Source organism: Narcine bancroftii, chromosome 11, assembly GCF_036971445.1.
Source record: "Narcine bancroftii isolate sNarBan1 chromosome 11, sNarBan1.hap1, whole genome shotgun sequence".
In the NCBI taxonomy this organism is placed as follows: Eukaryota; Metazoa; Chordata; class Chondrichthyes; order Torpediniformes; family Narcinidae; genus Narcine; species Narcine bancroftii.
Genome location: NC_091479.1, coordinates 38,287,383 through 38,294,323, shown reverse-complemented (window position 1 = coordinate 38,294,323; position 6,941 = coordinate 38,287,383). Strand labels below are relative to the sequence as shown.

The window sequence follows — 6,941 nt, the reverse complement described above, 5'->3', positions numbered from 1 at the left end:
AAAGGTTTCAGAACAGGCCAGGAAGAGCATGAAATCAATTTATTTGCAGAAGTTGTTCTGATATATCTGACAGACCCGTCACACTCATTGCCCAAGTTGTGCTCCACGCTGGAGGACTATGGGGAGATCTCTGGGTATAAGTTCTTTTGGGATATGTGCAAAATCATGTCACTTAGGAAGGGGGATTAGAGCCAATGTGAAGAAAATAGTCAACAAATGTGGCGGCAAAATGGGATCAAATATCTAGGAGTTAGAATAGATAACAACGAGTAATTTAGACCAGCTGAATTATTCTCCCCTTGCTTGGGGAAATTGAGAAGGATTTAAATGGTTGGATGTCCCTGCCCATTACACTAGTGGTGTCACAGAGAGGGGAGGTGTCACAGAGGGGGGAGATGATGACACAGAGGGGGTGATGATGTCACTGCATGGGGCAGCCATAGCTGAGTCGTGCCATGGCACAGCAACACGAGAAAGATGCATCTCCTGGAAGGGGATTCTGGCCCGCATGTCGGAGTAGGATGCTGTCTCATCCCAGGGACCCTCTGATCAACAGGGTTGTGTTTGGAAGCACCCTGCACCCATGGGTGAGATAAAGAGCCTGTTACAGGCTCCCCGACTGGGACAGAGCCTCCTCTGGCACCATCCTTCACCCAGTGTGGGCAGAGAGAATGGAGGCTGCATTTAATTTCCCCTCTCCCCATCCTGAGTGCAGGGCACTTTATGAGGCAGCTGGGGGGACTGGGGAGGGGAGAACAATGGCATGTGAGGGAATACAGGGGTAGGGTCTGTAGGAGTGGAGGGGAGAACGAAGGAACGGGGTTGCACCACAGGCTAATGTCAAGGGAGATTGGATCAGAGGTAGGGGACATAGGGTTGAGCTGGGAGGATGGGGTGCGAGGGGACGGAAGGCACTGGGGAAACCATGGGGGTGGTGTTGGGTGGGGGATGAGATTGTGGTAGAGGAATCGGGGAAGGGGAGATTGTGAGGTGTCTGAGGGAGAAGAGAAGTTGCGAGGGGGATGGAAGGTAGACCTTTCAACAGATATGGGACAGAGCTCCCCCTCCACCTGGAATGGGATCTGTCCACTGAGAGACAGGACCGCTCCTAACCCGCCCACCCCCGGGTTACAAGATCCCTTCCACCCTTGCATACACCCCCACACCCCCCCAACTGGGATAGGATTCTTTCCCCCAGTGGACCTGGATCAAGGTGCTAGAAAGTGTTTCTGCTGCGGCGGACCCAGCAGAGTTGAGCGATGAAGCGTGGGGGTCTCTCCGCACCACCTGCTCCCTCAGGCGACGGGGTCTCGCTTGCATCATGGAAGATCACGGTGTTGCTGAGCTTCTGGGAATGTGGAGGGCTTCTGCTAAACCTGTGGTAGGGTTCAGAGTGGTTCATCTCCCCGGGACGTGCTGAAGGTCAAGGATGACCCGATCCTCTCATGGAGGGAGGGTTGTAGACAAAGTGAACGGCTGCGGAACTGGCTTCAGTCTGAGGAGAGTGATCAAAGAGGGACCTGGGGTGGCAATATTTCTACTGAGAGGCTGGAACGAACCACCAGAGGATCAATTCTGACATTTAGGTGACCCTTGGAAGGGAGTTAGAGGGAGGGGTAGAGACTAACTTGGACAGCAAGGCTGGGTTGGGATAAATGACCTGTTGTGTACCCTCTGGGTGTGTAAATGCTGCTGCTTCTGCCCCAGAGGACATGGCAATAAGGTCACAACAGAGGTGGCCACACCGTGTCATGGACCCAACGTCTCCAAAGTGGTGTCCTGCACAGATGATAAAATCATCGACAATGGATCTTTTGGTGTGGTGCACCAGGCAAGGCTGGTGGACTCCGGAGAGCTGATTGCCATCAAGAAGATCTTGCAGGACAAGAGATTCAAGGTGAGGGGGAGGAGCAGTTGTGTGGAAATGGAACACCCTGATATTTAACTTTAGGCCTACAGCACGTTCACAGGCCCTTGCGACACATGACCCGTTTCGCACGTTCACAGGCCCTTGCGACACATGACCCGTTTCACACAATTACACCTAATTGACAAACAACACCCCAAACACATTTTTGAACGGTGGGTGGAAAGAGGAGCATCTGACAGAGACCAAGGCAGCCATGGGGTTTGGAAACAGAGAAAGTCACACAAACCAACAACAGTCCCCCCATCCCCACACACAACCCCCCACCCCACACACACACACACACACACACACACACACACACACACACACACACACACACACACACACACACACACACACACACACACACACACACACACACCTGGCAAATATCAGAGATTTTCTTCAAATTCATTGTTTAGTAGAAGCTGTGAAAACAATCATAAAAACTGAAATGATACTTCATTGAACCCCCTGACGAGTCCCCACTCCAGCGACACGAAAAGTCCCCCCCACCGACTCTCGACGAGTCCCCCACTTCGGACTCCCTAGGAGTTCCCCACCTCTGACCTCTTGACAAATCTCCTCCCCGCCTCCCCCCTCAACTTGGACAAGTCGCCCCTCAGGGCCCCGACCCATCGCCCAGCCTTGCTGATGTTCCTCTCTCGCAAACTGCAGATCGTGCGAAAGTTGGATCACACCATCATCGTCCCTCTTCTCAACTTCTACTCCTCTGTAGTCAAGGTAAGATCCACCTGCACCCACCCCACCCCCACTCTGATGCATATCATTTGCTGCTACCTTCCCCATTCCTTCAATCGATCTGTCTTGCTGCAGCCTCTCTGTTGCCTCCATCCTGCCCCTCTGACCAGTGCCGACTCCTTGACGCTGGCTGCCCTGCTCCTCACCCATTAACTCATGACCTCTTGCCATTTCAACTCCAGACAGCAGCAGCCAAGACCACAAGACAAGGTCGCCAAATTCGGCCACTCAGCCCCTCCAGTCTGTTTCCCCAATTCATTTCATGAATGTATTTTCCCCCATAACTCACTTCCCCAGAACCTTTTCGTGCTCTTCCAAATCAACGCCTGCTCTGAATCTTCCCAACAACTCAGCCTCCACATGTTCGACCCCAGCCAACACCCGGCTGCAAACATTTCTCATCTCGAAACGTCAATGGTTTTTCTCTCCTGGTGAATCCTTGCCTCACGAGGGAGGGCGGTCAGAGCTGCACATTTTTGCAGTCTCACCAGAAGCTGAATGATGGGGCAGCGGACGGGTCCACTACGGCCTGTTGATGCTCTGCTCGCTGAGCCCTTGGATTCATGCCATGTTGTGTTGAGCACTGGGGGCATCAGGCCTACAGAGAGCAGGAGGGGCTGGCACTCCTGTTGGGAGAGGCGCTGGGTGTTGGAGGGTAAATCCAGCTGACATGTTTGTATTGTGTCCAAGAGAAAGAGGAGATTTATTTGAATCTGGGTCTGGATTATGTTCCAGAGACGGTTCACTGCATGGCCCAGCACTTCAACAAGGCCAAGCAGCCCATTTCCATGATCGACATCAAGGTGGTTGTGGGTCTGGGTGGTCAAGTTGTCCACTGGGGCAAGCTTGGATGTTGGGGTTGGAGGATATGAAGGAGTTCACTGGCTGAGTCTCACTGGGGACTGGATATCGATGAAGGGTGCATGAGGGTCTCAATGGGTATTGGTGAGGAGAGAAAGGGCAGTGAGGGGAGAGGGGTGGAGAGGATGATGAGGATGGACGTTGATTGGCAGGGTGGGGCCCTTCACCCACCTCCCCTTACCCTCAGGATCCAGACCCGGCCAGTGTGGAGGCAGAGTGGGTCATGTTATATCGTTGTGTTGCCAGATGTTCAGGTACCAGCTGTAGCAGAGCCTGGCCTACATCCATCCTCAGGGGGTTTGCCATTAAGACATCAAGCCCTAGAAGATGCTGGTAGATCCCGAGATGGCCTTCTTATTGCTCCTTTATTTCGGCAGGTAGATCCACCCATGTCTGCCCGTTCACCACCTCAACGCGGTCCTGATCCCTCTCCCCAACACGTCCCCTCCGCACCAGCTCTCACCCCTCCCACACCAGCTCTCTTCCCTCCTCCCTCTCCCAACTTTCCCCTCCACAGCTTAATAACTTATTCTAAATAAGATTGTGGGGGGCTTAGATGGAATGAACAGCCAGCAAATTTTCCTAAAGTGTCAGGTGCAAATCCCAGAGGGCACCCGCTTCAGGTGAGGGGAGATTTTTTTTATGCAGAGAGTTGTGAGTGGTTTGAATGTGTCACCGGAGAAAGTGGTAGTGGCTGGTAGAATAGGTACATTTAAAAGTCTCTGAGATGGGCATGTGGATGTAAGGGAACAGAATTTTTACATGATAGAGGAATTTGGGGATATGGCGAGAAGGCAGGTAGGTGGAGTTAGGTCATAAATTAGATCAGCCATGATCATATTGAATGGTGGAGCAGGCTCGATGGGCCATTTTTGTCCTACTCCTGTTCCCACTTCCTATGTTCCTATGGGTGTGGTACAGGTAAAGGTGTGGAGAACATTGACAAAGGTCAGTATAGCCTTTATGGGCCAAAGGGCCTGTACTGGGCAGCAATGCTTGATGTTGTAATGGATGTGGAAGCTCTGGGAAGGGCTAAGGGAGGCACTGGTAAGGAAGTCTGCAGATGCTGGGGCCGAGGGCAATGCCCAAACATGCTGGGGAAACTCATGGATAGTTTTGTGAGGAGCAGGTCCTGCTTCACGAGTCAAATTGAGTTTTTCGAGGAGGTGTCAAAGGAAATAGATGAAGGTCAAGGACTGTATGTGCTGCACGAGGATTTTAGTAAGGTGCTTAACAAGGTCCCCACAGTGGCCTCATTCAGAATGTCCGGAGGCATGGGATCCATGGAGCCTTGGCTGTTTGGATTCAGAATTGGCTTGTCTGCAGAAAACAGACGGTAGTAGTAGATGGATTAATGACTAGTGGATCTCCAAAGGGATCTGCTCTGGGACCCCTGCTCTTTGTGATTTTTATGAATGATGATGGGAGTTGAAGGGTAGGTATGTCAGGGGATGACACAGAGATAGAGATGTTGTAGACTGTGTAGAAGGTTGTCAAAGGTCATCCAGTTTGCAGAGAAATGACAGATGGAGTTCAATCCTGTAATTCAGATGTACTTAAATAAGCAACTGGTCCAGGTTTATTTCCAGAGCCATTTTCAAGGGCACGAATAACAGTTATTCCAAAGAAGGTTGGAGACCCATTAAAAGTAGCTTCATATAGACCAATATCTTTATTGAATGCGGATTACAAGAATGTGTGGGCAGAGCACTTGGTTAATGGCAGGATTATGAAATGTGTGCAGGACAGAGAAATATTTAGATCCTGCTCCATAAATCACTCAAGGTTGCTGTCCAAATTGAGAGGGAGTTTAAAATGGTGTATTGTGTGCTGGCCTTCAGGAGTCAGGGTATTGAGTTCAAGAACTGAGAGGTAACATTGCAGATGTATAAAATTCTAGTCAGACCACACTTGGAATATTGTGTGCATTCCTAGGGCGAGAATACCAGAGGACGTCTAAATAAGGTGAGCTGAGGGAACTTTAGGCAAGACGTGAGGGGTACATTTTATTCACACAGAATGTAGTGGGTGGCTGGAATGCATTGCCGGGGTAGTAGCGGAGGCTGGTCCAAAAAAGGCATGAAAAGGATTTTAATATGGACAGGAATTAAAGAAAAATGGAGGGTACTGGTGTGAGGGAGCGGAGGGTAACATTGTTGTGGGGTAGGTTCAGATGGATCAGCTGAACGGTCTCGACCGATCCATCCATGATTTGTCTAGCATCTTGCTGCCATATCGTGGAGAACCAGGGTGTTGCCTGATGGAGACACATTGCTCTGAGCTCTGCAGAGAGAGATCGTGGTTTTCACCAAAACACACTTCCTCAGGTAAAGCAGAGGAAGGGGAAAGGCTCCAGTGTTCAGGGGAAGGGGGGATGATGGGGGAAGAGTTGGGACCCTCCAAAGTCATTGTGATCAGGGCTCAGAGACAGTATCTCTATCACTCGTATTTCTCTTCCCAGCAGAAGGACCGATCTCAGAGACAAGACACGACTCCAGAAGAACCTCGCATCCCAGCTGAACAGAGGACGGACAACATTATGATGGCCTGAATCCCTCCCCTTCTTCTCCCTCTGGACCTGCCAACCCCATTCCCTGCCTCTTCCATGTCCCTTCACCCACTTCCCCTCTTCTCCTCTACCCCTCCTCCATCCCAACCCCCTCCCGCTCACCTTCCCCTTCTCCTGCCCTCACACCTATGCCCTAACCCCAGCCCTCCACCCTTCACCTCCCCTTCCCCTCTCCCCTTCCCTTCCCCTTACCCCCTCCCCTTCCCCTCCCCCTTCCCCTCCCCTAACCCTCCCCCTTCCCCTCCCCTTCTCCTCCTCCCCTTCCCCTCCCCCTTCCCTTTCCCCTTCCTACCCCTAACCTAGGGGAAGGAGGGGGAGGGGAAGGGGGTAGGAGAAAGGGGGTAGTGGTAGGGGATAAGGGTAGGGGTTGTGGCAAGGGGTAGGGTAGGGGGTAGTGGTAGGGGTTGCGGTGATGGGTAAGGGGTAGGAGGTAGGGTTAGGGGAAGTGGGTAGGTTGTAAGGGATAGGGTAGGGGTAGTGGTAGGGGGTGCAGATATGGGGAAGGGGTAGGAGGTAGGGTTAGGGGAAGGGGGTAGGTTGTAAGGGATAGGGTAGGGGGTAGTTGTAGGGGGTGTGGGTATGGGGAAGGGGTAGGAGGTAGGGTTAGGGGAAGGGGGTAATTGTAGGGGGTGCGGGTATGGGGAAGGGGTAGAAGGTAGGGTTAGGGGAAGGGGGTAGGTTGTAAGGGATAGGGGTAGGGTTTAGTTTTGGGTTGGGGAAGTTGGGTAGAGTTAGGGTTAGGGTTAGGAGCATTGTAGAGGTAGCATTAGGTTTAGTGTTAGGAGACATGGGGTAGGGCTATATCTTGGTTTATAGTTAGGTTTATAGTTCGGGGAAGTG

The 6,941-nt window shown here is 51.9% G+C and overlaps 1 long non-coding RNA gene across 1 annotated transcript; it reads left to right on the top strand.

Annotated features, from left to right (window-relative positions):
• The first annotated feature begins 951 nt into the window (after positions 1 to 951).
• LOC138745264 (uncharacterized) lies at positions 952 to 6,438 on the top strand. The gene is made up of 3 exons (XR_011346114.1): positions 952 to 1,897; positions 2,588 to 2,653; positions 5,994 to 6,438. It is a non-coding gene; the product is annotated as an uncharacterized lncRNA (long non-coding RNA).
• Positions 6,439 to 6,941: the final 503 nt, after the last annotated feature.